Here is a 16,683-nt window from a genome sequence, read left to right as displayed (position 1 = left end):
TGAACACGGAAGTGCAGCGCAACAGTAAACAACGTCCTCTCGCTAGCGCGGCTGAAACGGAACTGACGCTTATTCAGATCTGACATCTAAATACGACAGCGATAGTGATAAACGGTGCCCAAAATTCGGATTCTGTACTGCTCACGTTGCATCCCGTGTAAGGATCGTGTTCGTTAGTCCTGGATCGTGTCTCTGAAACATGTATGTTTATTATAATTTTCATAAATTGCCATATTGGCATAAATCGCAACCTAATACATGTTTTGAAACAATTTTCCTGCAGAATGTCATTCTAAAAATTTTCGCAGCCGGTAGGACTCGAACCTACGCTCCCAGAGGGAATCTGATTTCTAGTCAGACGCATTAACCACTCGGCCACGGCTACTGTGCGACAACGTAAGGTATGCTTTTCATTCACACCTAAGTAAAATCAGCATCCGTAAAACGTGTCGATACGAGTGTCACCTGCGTGTGACGGTACAGCAGAGAACATTGACCTTATGACCATCGTTAAGCATGCTTCTTCCACCATCGGCGGGCATTTAAATGCAGAGGAGGCGTCGCTAGTAGAGCCGCAGATGGAGAGCGCGCACACAGATTTCCAACGACGGCGTTCGATGCTCTCATAAGCGCCGAGATACGTAGGCCAATAAAAACAGCACGCTGCGCCGTCACGGTCCATTTTTAGCTCGCCTCTCCGCAGGGAATACCGGTTAGTCGGCGCAGATCTCGAGATTAGAACGAGACGCCCGCTCAGCTTCTGTGAGCAAGAGGTATGGAAAGAGAGCAACAGGAAATGCCGGGCCACTGTTTCCTGCCGTAGCCAAGGTTATGCGCCGTCCAAATCCCCTCAACAAATATAGTTTCTGAACTGTGACCATAAAACTCGTTAAAGCTCATATTAAAGAAGTGAGGATTTATTTTGTGAGCCCCGATTGCATAGATCGGAGTAATATCCTAAAAAATTCCCAAACAATTTGTGTCACTCCAGATTGTCACAGATGAAGGTGCATTGTTAGCCGCTCCAAGCGGATGACGTTCCTTGTTGCTGCTCCACAATTTTCGATAATTTGACTGTGATAGACTAACGCTGCAGTGTTCATCTTTGGCAAGCTAATGTAGAAAGAGTCACAAAGCTAAATGACAAAAATATCTGTGCGTTTCACTCGTTTATTTACAATATATAAGTCGACTCCCGGATTACCCTGAGTGTGAGAGAGTGTTTATACCTTTTTTCATAGTCATTTTGAACATTTGCGAGTGCTGCGATATACTCGCACCATATCACGAATTGTAAACTGAATCTCTGCTTTTTAAAACCTTTTGTCATCAATATCGTCGTACAAAAACAGTCGTTTGCTGATTACATTCAATAATTACATAAAAAAGAAGTGTTTCTGAATTTTTGGGAGCTTATGAGTGTTGTGTGAACGTGTTGTGCAATAAATTTGTAGGTATTGGGGAGCGGGCTGGTAATTACGACTATAAATTATCATTTGCTCTCCCGTCACTTACTACGAATACTTTCATTCTCGCAGCGTATACACAAAGCGCGTAGCATAGAGCGCGTACTACAGAGAACTGATCTGGCAAAGATACAGATGTTCTTGCTGCGGTAGGACAGCGATATTATTGGAGGGTAGAGCCAATGGTTCTACGTCTAAACAAATCGAAAGCTAGAGTTACGTATTCCGTACACGTAGCCAGTAATATCTTAAGAGAAAATCATTTCCCGTTATTTCAGTGTAGGTACTTGTGTAATTACAGCAATATTTCCGCTTTTTTCTGTTCGTTGACCTGTTCCTTCTAAGCCAGTGTCTTGTTACTGTCATATCGTGAACTGTCACACCGTCTCGCATTGAATTTCCTACTCAAACAGTAGTTAATTTTGTCAAAATGTGTAGTACATTAACACGGTTTTTGACATTGTTACAGTTGTTTGCTAGTGAGCATTTCCCAAACAGAAGTTTGAGAAATAAAGTTTTCTTCGGCAATTCTGCAATTCTGTTTATATCGTTCTCTCGTTATTTAAATGAACCACTTTCTTGTGCGTTGTATCTTTAAGGAAATTTGCGATTCTCGTAGCGTAACATATTCTCAGATTTAAAAGTATCTCTAAGGTTAAGTAAAAGTTAATTATCTAGTGTTCAGATAATCAAAACGCAGCCCCATATGGTGAATGTAGTTTTCGGCCTGAGATGAGTTAGTTGCTGTTCATAAGCAGCTGGAAATCTTAGAATATTGCTATGGCGAGTGGGACCCACATCAAGCGGATATTGAATAAGTACAGAGGAAGGCAGCACGAACGGTCACAGATTTTTTGACTCAGGGGAGAGCGTCACAGAAATGTTGAAAAACCAGAATTGGCGTACACTTGAATACATACTCAAATTATATGACAGAAGTCTACTCACAAAACTTCAAGAAGAAAGATTAATTATACGCAAAGAGACACTTAGAGACACGCAATTAGAATGGAAAGAAACTCCAACATGTGCTATCATGCTACGTACCTAGCCCCTGCCACGCGCTTCAAAAGTAGTTTGCAGAGTATTTAAGTAGATGTATTTTAATCTGATCCATTATGACAAAAATGACTGTGATGCGGTAATTTACATTCGTGAAGTCTCTCAGCTGGTTGTTAATTTATTCAGAAAATCCAGTATTCACTTAGCATTCTACACAAATGGAAAACTGGGACAGCAGTCAACACACAACACAAGAGAACCCACAGATAAAAAGAACAACGGTTTACACAAAGTTTACTGTGAAAACTGTTCTGCCAGAGGGGAAGAAGTTTTAAGTAAAGTGTTTAGAGAATATTTATAACATAACATTACATAAGCTAAATTCTCTTATGAATTATTCGATAACACTTTTACTCCCTGTTCCTCTGATATATCTTAGTTTCGAAATTGATATAAGTTTTGTTTTAAAGGCTATGATGACAGTAATATATTTCTTACCCCTTTGTAACTAAGGTAAGCATTTTTGCTAGTCACATCTCATTACCGTAATATTTTTCAAAGCGTATCATCCCATTTTTTACGGCTTTAAAACTTTTCTTCTTTTCAAGAGCCGTCAGTCTTCTGACTGTTTTCGTGTTGCCCGCCACGAATTCTTCTCCTGTGCCAACTTTTCCATCTCAGTGTACCACTTGCAACCTACGCCCTCTGTTATTTGCTAGCTGTATCGCATTCTCTGTCTTCCGCTACAGCAGGGGTATTTAACCCGCAGTCCATGGGCCGTATGCGGCCATACGGCCCAAAGCAAGTATCAATGCAGCCCAAGAAGTGAGCATCTGTCACACGATCGGGGGAAAAAAGAAATTCCACAAAATTCAGTTAATGTACAGGAGTGATAAATTAAATATTTTCGTTCTGAAATTACCGCCACGCGATGCTATTGTCACTTTGGTCCATCCGGTTTTTTTTTTTACTTTTTTTCCTCAGCAGTTATTGCTAGTACTGTTAAGTATTTTACATACGGTCCAAATATTGTCGTCTTCTTCCAATGTGGGCCAGGTCAGCTAAAAGGTTGGGCATCACTGATCTAAAGGCCTCAGACAACAGAGTGCTTAAAAATGTACATCCAAGCTCAACGTTATCTGTCACAACATTGTTCTTTAGGGATCAAGGAATCTTACATCTGGCGAGTTCCCTGGAGCTGCAGTTGGCGGTGAGGTATCTCTGTACATTCTCTGGCGTCACGAAGTCGGCTGGTGCGATCCAAAAACGCCCGTAGCCCAGTGAATGCCTCAAACAGAAGGTGGACAAGCTCAAAACAGAGACAAATGCCTACAGTACGTAACTGAAACATAAGTTTCCAGAATAACATTATGTGAGACGAAGTAATACAAGAATATCGCTATAACTCTACACGTTTAAGCACACACATACGTCATAAAGGGAACATAAATTTTATCGTGACAAATTCGAGAGTATTTCAGAGTTTTAAGCACTGCCGGCAAACTTTAACGTAATTTCAAACCTTCTCTAAACTTTTTCTTGGTTACATATATTCAAATAGTTAATACATTAACTTGTTCGTAAAGTAATCAGACATTTAAAGCTGTTTCGTACACGAGTTAAATTCTTTAAAGAATCTTACTTGCTTTGGGTCGCATGCGGCCCGCGGGACAGCGGGTTAGACACTCCAGCCGTAGAACAAGACAAGAACTTGGATACGTCTAGCAAATAACTGTGGACGCAGATTGTGGGTGATACTCTGAGATGGAAAGGTTGGCACAGGAGAGCAATTCGTGACGGGCCACAGCAAGACAGATGACTATAAAAAAAGTGTTCAAAACTGTAAAAAATATGATGACCCGCTTTGAGAAATATAACGGTAATGAGTTGTGACTGACATTTAAAATGGTTACGTTAATTACGAACGCGTGCCTCAGCGATACAGATAGCCGTACCGTAAGTGCAACAACAACGGAGTGGTATCTGTTGAGAGGCCAGACAAACGTGTGGTTCCTGAAGAGGGGCAGAAGCCTTTTCAGTAGTTGCAGGGGCAACAGTCTGGATGATTGATTGATCTGACCTTGCAACATTAACCAAAACGGCCTTGCTGTGCTGGTACTGCGAACGGTTGAAAGCAAGGGGAAACTACAGCCGTAATTTTTCCCGAGGGCTTGCAGCTTTACTGTATGGTTAATGATGATGGCGTCCTCTTGGGTAAAATATTCCGGAGGTAAAATAGACCCCAATTCGGATCTCCGGGAGGGGACTACACAGGAGGACGTCGTTATCAGGAAAAAGAAAACTGGCGTTCTACGGATCGGAGCGTGGAATGTCAGATCCCTTAATCGGGCAGGTAGGATAGAAAATTTAAAATGGGAAATGGATGGGTTAAAATTAGATATAGTGGGAATTAGTGAAGTTCGGTGGCAGGAGGAACAAGACTTCTGGTCAGGCGAATACAGGGTTATAAATACAAAGTCAAATAGGGGTAATGCAGGAGTAGGTTTTATAATGAATAAAAAAAATAGGAATGCGGGTAAGCTACTACAAACAGCATAGTGAACGCATTATTCTGGTCAAGATAGACACGAAGCCCACGCCTACTACAGTAGTACAAGTTTATATGACAACTAGCTTTGCAGATGACGAAGAAATTGAAGAAATGTATGATGAAATAAAATAAATTATTCAGATAGTGAAGGAAGACGAAAATTTAATAGTCATGGGTGACTGTAATTCGGTAGTAGGAAAAGGGAGAGAAGGAAACGTAGTAGGTGAATATGGATTGGGGGTAAGAAATGAAAGAGGAAGCCGCCTGGTAGAATTTTGTGCAGAGCATAACTTAATCACAGCTAACACTTGGTTCAAGAATCATGAAAGAAGGTTGTATACATGGAAGAACCCTGGAGATACTAAAAGGTATCAGATAGACAGAGATTTAGGAACCAGGTTTTAAATTGTAAGACATTTCCAGGGGCAGATGTGGACTCTGACCACAATCTATTGGTTATGAACTGTAGATTAAAACTGAAGAAACTGCAAAAAAGTGGGACTTTAAGGAGATGGGACCTGGATAAACTGACTAAACCAGAGGTTGTACAGAGTTTCAGGGAGAGCGTAAGGGAACAAATGGCAGGAATGGGGGAAAGAAATTCAGTAGAAGAAGAATGGGTAGCTTTGAGGGATGAAGTAGTGAATGCAGCAGAGGATCAAGTAGGTAAATAGACGAGGGCTAGTAGAAATCCTTGGGTAACAGAAGAAATATTGAATTTAATTGATGAAAGGAGAAAATATAAAAATGCAGTAAATGAAGCAGGCAAAAAGGAATACAAACGTCTCAAAAAAGAGATCGACAGGAAGTGCAAAATGGCTAAGCAGGGATGGTTCAAATGGCTCTGAGCACTATGGGACTCAACTGCTGAGGTCCCCTAGAACTTAGAACAACTTAAACCTAACTAACCTAAGGACAACACACACATCCATGCCCGAGGCAGGATTCGAACCTGCGACCGTAGCGGTCGCGCGGTTCCAGACTGTAGCGCCAGAACCGCTCGGCCACCAGCGGCCGGCCTAAGTAGGGATGGCTAGAGGACAAATGTAAGGATGTAGAGGCTTATCTCACTAGGGGTAAGATAGATACTGCCTACAGGAAAATTAAAGAGACCTTTGGAGAAAAGAGAACCACTTGTATGAATATCAAGAGCTCAGATGAAAACCCAGTTCTAAGCAAAGAAGGGAAAGCAGAAAGGTGGAAGGAGTATATAGAGGGTCTATACAAGGGTGATGTACTTGAGGACAATATTATGGAAATGGAAGAGGATGTAGATGAAGATGAAATGGGAGATATGATACTGCGTGAAGAGTTCGACAGAGCACCGAAAGACCTGAGGCGAAACAAGGCCCCGGGAGTAGACAACATTCTATTAGAACTACTGACGGCCTTGGGAGAGCCAGTCCTGACAAAACTCTTCCATCTGGTGAGCAAGATCTATGAGACAGGCGATATACCCTCAGACTTCAAGAAGAATATAATAATCCCAATCCCAAAGAAAGCAGGTGTTGACAGATGTGAAAATTACCGAACTATCAGTTTAATAAGTCACGGCTGCAAAATACTAACGCGAATTCTTTACAGACGAATGGAAAAACTGGTAGAAGCCGACCTTGGGGAAGATCAGTTTGGATTCCGTAGAAATGTCGGAACACGTGAGGCAATACTGACCCTACGACTTATCTTAGAAGAAAGATTAAGGAAAGGCAAACATACGTTTCTAGCATTTGTAGACTGAGAGAAAGCTTTTGACAATGTTCACTGGAATACTCTCTTTCAAATTCTGAAGGTGGCAGGGGTAAAATATAGGGAGCGAAAGGCTATTTACAATTTGTATAGAAACCAAATGGCAGTTATAAGAGTTGAGGGGTATGAAAGGGAAGCAGCGGTTGGGAAGGGAGTGAGACAGGGTTGTAGCCTCTCCCCGATGTTATTCAATCTCTATATCGAGCAAGCAGTGAAGGAAACAAAAGAAAAATTCTGAGTAGGTATTAAAATCCATGGAGAAGAAATAAAAACTTTGAGATTCGCCGATGACATTGTGATTCTGTCAGAGACAGCATAGGACTTGGAAGAGCAGTTGAACGCAATGGATGGTGTCTTGAAGGGAGGATATAAGATGAACATCAACAAAATCAAAACGAGGATAATGGAATGTAGTCGAATTAAGTCGGGTGATGCTGAGGGAATTAGATTAGGAAATGAGACACTTAAGGTAGTAAAGGAGTTTTGGTATTTGGGGAGCAAAATAACTGATGATGGTCGAAGTAGAGAGGATATAAAATGTAGACTGGCAATGGGAAGGAAAGCGTTGAAGAAGAGAAATTTGTTAACATCGAGTATTGATTTAAGTGTTAGGAAGTCGTTTCTGAAAGTATTTGTATGGAGTGTAGCCATGTATGGAAGTGAAACATGGACGATAAACAGTTTAGACAAGAAGAGAATAGAAGCTTTCGAAATGTGGTGCTACAGATGAATGCTGAAGATTAGATGGGTAGATCACGTAACTAATGAGGAGGTGTTGAATAGGATTGGGGAGAAGAGAAGTGTGTGGCACAACTTGATAGAAGAAGGGATCGGTTCGTAGGAGATGTTTTTAGGCATCAAGAGATCACCAATTTAGTATTGGAGGGCAGCGTGGAGGGTAGAAATCGTAGAGGGAGACCAAGAAATGAATACACCAAGCAGATTCAGAAGGATGTAGGTTGCAGTAGGTACTGGGAGATGAAGAAGCTTGCACAGGATAGAGTAGCATGGTGAGCTGCATCAAACCAGTCTCAGGTCTGAAGACCACAACAACAACAATTACGAACAGGCAAGAAAGATATTATTGTCATGAAAGTTAAAATTTAACATACACTTCACAAGAAAACTAGACTGAGTTATTTCGAAACTAAAGTATTATCAAAGGAATGGAGAGTAAAAGTGGTATCAAATAATTAGTAAGAGAATGTAGCTTATGTCTTGATATATTGTAAGTTCAGTATAAATGTTCTTAGGTTTATTTAAAACTTCTTCCACCAATCTGACAGAACAGTTTTCACAGTAAATTTTGTATACACCATTGCTCTTTTTATCTGTGCGTCCTCCTGCGTTGTGTATTGACTGCTGTCCCAAATGGTTCAAATGGCTCTGAGCACTATGGGACTTAACTGCTGCCGGTCGGTGTGGCCGAGCGGTTCTAGGCGCTTCAGTCTGGAACCGCGCTACCGCTATGGTCACAGTTTAGAACTACTTAACCTAACTAACCTAAGGACGTCACGCACATCCATGCCCGAGGCAGGATTCGAACCTGCGACCGTAGCGGTCGCGCGGTTCCAGAATGTAGCGCCTAGAACCGCTCGGCCCCTGCGGCCGGCCTACTGCTGTCCCAGTTTGACATTTGTGTAGAGTGCTAAGTGAAAATTGGATTTTCTGAATAAATTAACAAGTAACTGAGAGACTTTACGAACGTAAATTACCGCAATCACAGTCGTTTTCATCATAATGGATCAGATTAAAATACATCTAAAAAATGGTTCAAATGGCTCTGAGCACTATGGGACTTAACATCTATGGTCATCAGTCCCCTAGAACTTAGAACTACTTAAACCTAACCAACCTAAGGACAGCAGACAACACCCAGCCATCACGAGGCAGAGAAAATCCCTGACCCCGCCGGGAATCGAACCCGGGAACCCGGGCGTGGGAAGCGAGAACGCTACCGCACGACCACGAGATGCGGGCAAAATACATCTACCTAAATACTCTGCAAACCACTCTTGAAGCCCGTGGCAGAGGTTAAGTAGCATGGTACCACACACACACACACCGTGGCCAGCTATTGGTCTGATGGAGGCACACCCTCACGTTTGTTCTCGTAATTTTTTTTACTCAGCTTTCCTTCCTTCCCGAAAAGTAGAGGTCTGGCAATTGTAAAACATACAATAGAATATGGTTTACATGTATATCAAGGAGAAGACCAAAGACTATTACGGCGTGAAGCCAAGCGCCGGCACGCCAGACGGAAACGACAGAGAAGAGAAGGCTGTGAGAAGGTCAGCCAATCGCACGCTTACCGGACCTCCCTCAAGGACGACAACGCGACAGTAACGGCCCCTATGTGAAGAGGACATAGGCGCTGCGACCGATTGGTGACGGCCCAGTTCATTAGCAGCCTCAAGATTAGCGACTTGGATAGCAACGTCAACATTAGGCACTTGGATAGCAGTGCAGGACAGACTTTTGTTAGTTAGAGATCAGCAGTCTCTGCAAACACTCATTGTTTCCTATGCCCCCTTCGCTTGCGACACACTGTGTAGTTGCCAAAGTTAAACATTCTAATTTTCTTTTTGTAATAAAACTCATTAATACGACTTGTTTGACTGTTTGTCTAGCGAACGGAGTATGCAGGCTCCCTAGATGCCAACACATTACTTGTAACTCCGAATTACTTAGGAGTCAGATATAGATACAGGAATGCACATCATACATTTCAATGGAAAAAAATAAAATGGGCCTATATGCGTAAACTTTATAAAGAAAGAAAACAGAGTACAGTATAAAAGAAATAAAATTTATTCGGTCCTACATTAGAGAAATTATATTCTGTATTGTAATTTGGCGCATTCCACTGTGCAAACAACAAACACAAAGTGTTAAAGATAAAATACATTATTTTGAAATCAAATAAATTGACTTGTTTCACTTTTAGTGCATTAAGTGTATACACCGCATTAATGAATTAGAAATTTTTCCCCACAACTTTTCGCACTGGTGTAACGCCTGCATTCGTAGTTGCACTTAACCCTCCATTCAGTTTAGGGGTCTCAAGAAGCAAGTAGTCATCTGCACCACTGTAACTTGAAGGTTGTTCCCCTTCTTCATCGTCACCGCGTTGTTGGCACACATCAGCAATAACTTCCTCATTCTGTAGTTTCGCACAAATGGCAAGATTATCATCAAAATGTACAAAACTGTCGAAATTTCCACCCTCCAGTGGGTTCTTTGCGCTTGAAGTAAGCATGTATCCCGCAAATGAAGCTTCTCACTTGCTTGTGTAGAATTTGTCGCATACCACCAAGATCAAACATGACAGCTCGCAACAAGTGGAATAAAACTTCATTAAATACACTGAAGCGCCAAAGGAACTGGTACAGGCACGCGTATTCAAATACAAAGACAAGTAAACAGGCAGAATACGGCGCTGCGGTCGGCAACGCCTATGTAAGACAACAAGTGTCTGGCGCAGTTGTTAGATAGGTTACTGGTGTTACAATGGCAGATTATCAAGATTTAAATGAATTTGAACGTGGTGTTACAGTCGGCACGCAAGCGATACGACATAGCATCTCCGAGGTACCGATAAAGTGGCGATTTCCCCATACGACAATTTCACGAGTGTACCGTGAGTATCAGGAATCCGGTAAAACAACAAATCTCCCACATCGCTGCGGCTGGAGAAAGATCCTGAAAGAAAGGGACTAACGACGACTGAAAAGAATCGTTCAACGTGACAGAAGTGCAACCTTTCTTCAAATTACTGCAGAGTTCAATTCTGGGCCATCAAGAAGTGTCAGCATGGCAACCATTCAACGAAACATCATCGACGTAGGCTTTCGGAGCCCAAGGCCCATTTGTGTACCCTTGATAAAAGCACGACACAAAGATTTGCACCTCGCCAGGGCCCGTCAACAACGACTTTGGGCTGTTGATGAGCGGAAACATGTTGCCTGGACAGACGAGCCTCGTTTCAAATTGTGTCGAGCGGATGGACGTGCACGGGTATGGAGACAACCTCATGAATCCATGGACCATGCATGTCAACAGGCAACTCTGTAATGGTGTGGGGCGCCTGCACTTGGAGTGATATGGGTCCCCTGATAGGTCTAGATACGACTTTGACAGGTGACACATAGGTAAGCATCCTGTCTGATCACCTGCATCCGTTCATGTCTATTGTGCATTGTGCACTCGGACGGACTTGGGCAATTCCAGCAGGATAATGCGACTCCCGACACGTCCAGAATTGCTACATATTGGCTACAGGAATTTAAACACTTCCGATGTCCTCCAAACTCCCCAGACATGAAAATTACTCAGAGTATCTGGGATATCTTGTAACGTGCTGTTCAGAAGAGATCTGCACCCCCTCGTACTCGTATCGATTTATGGACCGCCCTGCAGGATTCACGGTGTCAGTTCCCTCCAGCACTACTTCAGACATTAGTCGAGTCCACGCCACGTCGTGTTGCGGCACATCTGCGTTCTCGCTGGGGCCCTGCACGATATTAGGCAGGTGTACCTCTTTCTTTGGCTCTTCAATGTAGGAGAGATCTCCACGCCTCGTAGTCTTACCGCTTTAGGGACAGCCCTGCAGGATTCTTGGTGTCAATAGCCTCCAGTACTACTTCAGGCTAATGTTCGCATTGGGTACGAAATTCGCAACAGAGCGCTCAGAACAATACTGAACGCTCATTGGCCGTCGGATGTAGATGCGCAGAACGAGCCTAAACTCGACCGCCATCGTTTATCACTCCAACTACAGAACACAGGTACAGTTTGGAGGGACAAAATTTCACCCCAACATTCTCCATAGCTGCTTGGGGTGGGTAGGCCGCACATCGATCCATAAGGACGATCCTCTTTTTTTCCTTTTTCAGTCTAGCGTCCAGTTTTTTAACCACTGTTCCATTAAAATCATAGTCATCCAAGAGCTTTTATTTGTTTCCTATTCGGTAGGTTTCCTCTTTACACTTTTCAAACGCCTCGGGTTCTTACACTTTCCTGTCATAAGTGAGGGAAGTATGTCAGATCGATCCATCTGCACTCGTGGCGGGAACTCTCACGCACATTTTTCTTCCTTTCCTTGCAGGGCATGAGTCACCCTCTTCAGCTAATGTTTTACTAGGAAGCAGACTGTAGAATAGACCGGTCTCGTCATAACTATAGATGCTTTGAGGTTGATAATCGCTTTAAGATAGACGACAGAACCTCATCAATCCATTGTGACACTGTAACGTCGTCCGCAGCTTTCGATTCGCCGGATCCCTGTGTTTCCACGACGATCTTTAAACCCTTGTAACCACTCTGATGAAGCGCTGAAATCAGCAGTGATGTTCATACCTTTTCTGTCTTGCTTTCAGTCTGTCGCCACTGATCGGTAGAGCTGTAACCCGTTTTTGCTGGTACCATGTAAATGTGCCTTTCCCAGATCTACGTATTTCTTTGCCGACAGCTGCGTTTTGTTGATTTTGCACTCAGCTTTAAAAACTCGTTCAAAATGCTGTTTCTTTTATTGATGACCGTACGCAGTAATTACTAGGTCTGCATTAATTTCAGATTTTATTTTGCATGGCTTAGTATCCAGCTCTCGTTTTAATTCTGGTTTCTGACCTAGCGTGTAATTTTTCCTTTTTCTGTTCTCCATGGACGATCGAAAGCTGAAAATTATAGAACCACTGTTCGACAATAATCGTCAGCTAGCAACTTTTAACTTCTCAAGTGTTACCGTGAAAGAAATTCTCGTACTGAAAACAACAGAGCCAGAAGTGTTTCGTATCCGTGCCGCCCGCTCTGGTTAACCTTGTCTTTGTCCCTTGTCTTTGTGCCGCAGTCCGCTCACTGTACTTGCATACGTCAACGAAGTTAAGGAAAATGTCACAGGACTTCTTTCTCAACAACAATGTGCATTGCAATTCCCCAAAACTCAGTTTATTTTACCGTAATTTATTAGGTATGACAGTGAATTACGAAAAATACATTGCGTATACAGGGTGTTACAAAAAGGTACGCCCAAACTTTCAGGAAACATTCCTCACTCACAAAGAAAGAAAATATGTTATGTGGACACTGTCCGGTAACGCTTACTTTCCATGTTAGAGCTCATTTTATTACTTCTCTTCAAATCACATTAATCATGGAATGGAAACACACAGCAACAGAACGTACCAGCGTGACTTCAAACACTTTGTTACAGGAAATGTTCAAAATGTCCTTCGTTAGCGAGGATATATGCATCCACCCTCCGTCGCATGGAATCCCTGATGCGCTGATGCAGCCCTGGAGAATGGCGTATTGTATCACAGCCGTCCACAATACGAGCACGAAGAGTCTCTACATTTGGTACCGGGGTTGCGTAGACAAGAGCTTTCAAATGCCCCCATAAATGAAAGTCAAGAAAATGGCTCTGAGCACTATGGGACTTAACATCTATGGTCATCCGTCCCCTAGAACTTAGAACTACTTAAACCTAACTAACCTAAGGACATCGCACAACACCCAGTCATCACGAGGCAGAGAAAATCCCTGACCCCGCCGGGAATCGAACCCGGGAACTCGGGCGTGGGAAGCGAGACGCTACCGCACGTGAAAGTCAAGAGGGTTGAGGTCAGGAGAGCGTGGAGGCCATGGAATTAGTCCGCCTCTACCAATCCATCGGTCACCGAATCTGTTGTTGAGAAGCGTACGAACACTTCGACTGAAATGTGCAGGAGCTCCATCGTGCATGAACCACATGTTGTGTCGTAATTGTAAAGGCACATGTTCTAGCAGCACAGGTAGAGTATCCCGTATGAAATCATGGTGGTGAATCGAGGAAGTACAGTACATACTGTCGAAACTAAAATGAGCTCTAACATGGAAATTAAGCGTTTCCGGACACATGTCCACATAACATCTTTTCTTTATTTGTGTGTGAGGAATGTTTCCTGAAAGTTTGGCCGTACCTTTTTGTAACACCCTGTATATAACAGGTGTATGAAACCAGAATTTTTTCTCTGCCTCGTGTTGACTGGGTGTTGTGTGATGTCCTTAGGTTAGTTAGGTTTAAGTAGTTCTAAGTTCTAGGGGACTGATGACCATAGATGTTAAGTCCCATAGTGCTCAGAGCCATTTGAACCATTTTGAAACCAGAATTTGGTTGCAATAATTACAGGTCTGTTGTTTGGAACTGATAAACAATATTTTATTCAAAATAATCTCCATTGCTATTTATACATCTCTCCCGCCTCTCCAGCAGGCTACGAATGCCACGCAAAAAAGAAAAAAAAAAACAGTTCTTTTGAAGCGAGCCATTTCCCTACAAACTGAAGCGTTGTTCAGCGAGAGCACGTCCTAGTGATGCAAATAGATGAAAATCGGAAGGATCCAAGTAAGGAGAATAAGCCCTATTCCCCACTATTTCCCAACTGAACGCCTCGATCGTTCCCCTGACCCGTTTTGCTGTGTGTGATAGGGTGCAATAGATAGCAATATGACTGTGTTGCCTTTTTCCATATTCCGGTCGTTTTTTACATAATGCTCGGTTTAACGGTTTTGCCAGGTTTTAGCAGCTCATAATAGATGACACCCTTCTGATCCCACCCAACACAGAGCACTGTCTTTTTTCCAAAGCAGTTTCGTATTGCAGTGGACGTCGACGGGTTGCTTGGATTCTCCCACGATTTACGACGCTTAGGACTCTCAAAATATATCCATTTTTCATCACCTGTCACTATTCGATGGAGAAACGACTTTTTTCTTGTATCTGGCGAGCAGCATTTCACAAGTGGTCTTTCGAATTGCTTACTGTCTTTCATTCAGTTCATGGGGAACCCATTTTCCCACTTTCTGCACGTTTCCCATAGCTTTCAACCGAAGAGAGATGGTTTTCTGCGGCCCATTCAATTGTTCCGCTAGTTCCTGTTGAGTTTGAGTATCATCTTTATCCAATAAGGCCTGCAATTCGTTGTCTTCGAACGTTTTCGGAAGTTTCCCGCGGCGTCGTGTCTCACGTCAAAATCAACACTTTTGAATTTTTTGAACCACTCGGAACACTGTGTTTTCCCAAGAGCATGTTCGCCGAAAGCTTCGACAAGCATTCCATGCGATTCTGCAGCTGTTTTGTTCAGATCATAACAGAAAACCAATGCTGCCCGTAAATCGTAGTTTGTAGGCACAAAACTCGACATGTTTACGGGTTTGAAACAGATACCAATGTATGGAACTTGGGTTACTGTGTGCTAACATTCGTCGTCAGCCGTTACAGGAAGTAGAGGACGCTGCAGACGCGCTCTCACGGGCCCTACAATGACGGCTAACACCATCTATAGGGAAATTCCGGTTTCATATTTCTACACCTCGTAAAGTTCAATTAACACGTTTTTAAATTATATTTTGCCGGGCCGGACAAAACTTTCCTTGTAAATAAGAAAAACGCATAACAGAGTTACGTGTAAATCAGGTTCAACTGTATTTGTTTTGAGAATATATTACTCGAAGTGTATTTGTTTACCAAAGTTAATAGTTGTGTTACAAATAACTTTATGCCCTCCTGCGGCCCTTTACATAGATTGAGGGGTTGGCTGCCGGCAGTACTAAAAAGTTGCACACCTGTGCTACAAACTATTCGGCCACGAACAGCATTTACATCTACGAGACACCATGCCGGCCGCCTAATATCGGAAGTTCCGTCAGGCTTCGGTTGTGCAAAATCGTCCTTGGTGTAGCAGAGTTCCCCTCTCCCTCTTCAAACACCGCTGAAAGCTACAGGCGAGGGCGAGAACGTTCGCTTCTGTCTCCCCCCCCCTCCCCCCCCCCCAACGCCGTCTCCCACCACTCACAAGATGCTTCGCTGTTTCTACTGAAAAATACTGGACCCATGGGCGTTTTTTAATATCTTCGGTGATCTTTCGTATAAGGGGTTACTAAACGTTCTTTCATGTCATCAGTTTTTTTCACTTGGTAGGATGTTATCTTCCATTGAAACATCCCCTTAGAAAAATTAATGAATTACTGAGCTGATAAACCTCTTACGTTATCTGATTTTCAAACAGCTCAGCAGAACTGAACGTACTCGGACATTTCTCTGTTTACTTCTTCTGATCAACACTAAATTCCATATTACCTGAGTTCTCAAAACGTCACATCACCTTATATGTGGACGATATTCTAATAGCAGAAGCCTCATGGGAACAACATAATCGCATCCTCAACAGTTGGTTACGTATTTTTGCAGAATCTGGAATTACAGTTAACGTGGAAAATCTGAAATCGGTAGGTCAGAGGTGAAGTTTTTGGGACATATTATTTCCTCTGAAGGCATTCAGCCGGATCCTGAAACGTTAGAAGCAATCAGAGCCATTTAAGTTCCATACACGAAAAAGTCTCGTGTTGATACACCTCTTATGTTATTTGATTTTCAAGCAGCTGAGCAGAACTGAACGTACTCAGACATTTCTCTCTTTACTTATTCTGATCAACACTGAACTGCCACACAATATTTTTAGCACGACGCAATCTTTCAATAATCCTCACAAAACAATGGCCTTGACTAACAGTAACCTATACCTTTCATTGCTCACTTACAAAAATCTTCGTTACTCGAACTACTGCAATACAGCGAGCGTCAATACTGCCAGCTTAAAAATGGTTCAAATGGCTCTCAGCACTATGGGACTCAACATCTTAGGTCATAAGTCCCCTAGAACTTAGAACTACTTAAACCTAACTAACCTAAGGACATCACACACACCTATGCCCGAGGCAGGATTCGAACCTGCGACCGTAGCAGCCCCTCGGTTCCTGACTGCAGCGCCAGAACCGCACGGCCACCGCGGCCGGCTTTTAAATGTGAGCGAAATCTTATGGGACTTAACTGCTAAGGTAATCAGTCCCCAAGCTTACACACTAGTTAACCTAAATTAT

At 42.8% G+C, this 16,683-nt stretch overlaps 1 non-coding gene across 1 annotated transcript; it reads right to left on the bottom strand.

The window, feature by feature from the left end:
* Positions 1-303: 303 nt before the first annotated feature.
* Trnas-aga (transfer RNA serine (anticodon AGA)) lies at positions 304-385 on the bottom strand. Its single transcript has one exon. It is a non-coding gene; the product is annotated as a tRNA-Ser (tRNA).
* Between the last annotated feature and the right edge of the window lie 16,298 nt (positions 386-16,683).

This window comes from Schistocerca nitens, chromosome 4, assembly GCF_023898315.1.
Source record: "Schistocerca nitens isolate TAMUIC-IGC-003100 chromosome 4, iqSchNite1.1, whole genome shotgun sequence".
Lineage (NCBI taxonomy): Eukaryota > Metazoa > Arthropoda > Insecta > Orthoptera > Acrididae > Schistocerca > Schistocerca nitens.
This window is presented reverse-complemented; position numbering and strand designations above follow the sequence as displayed.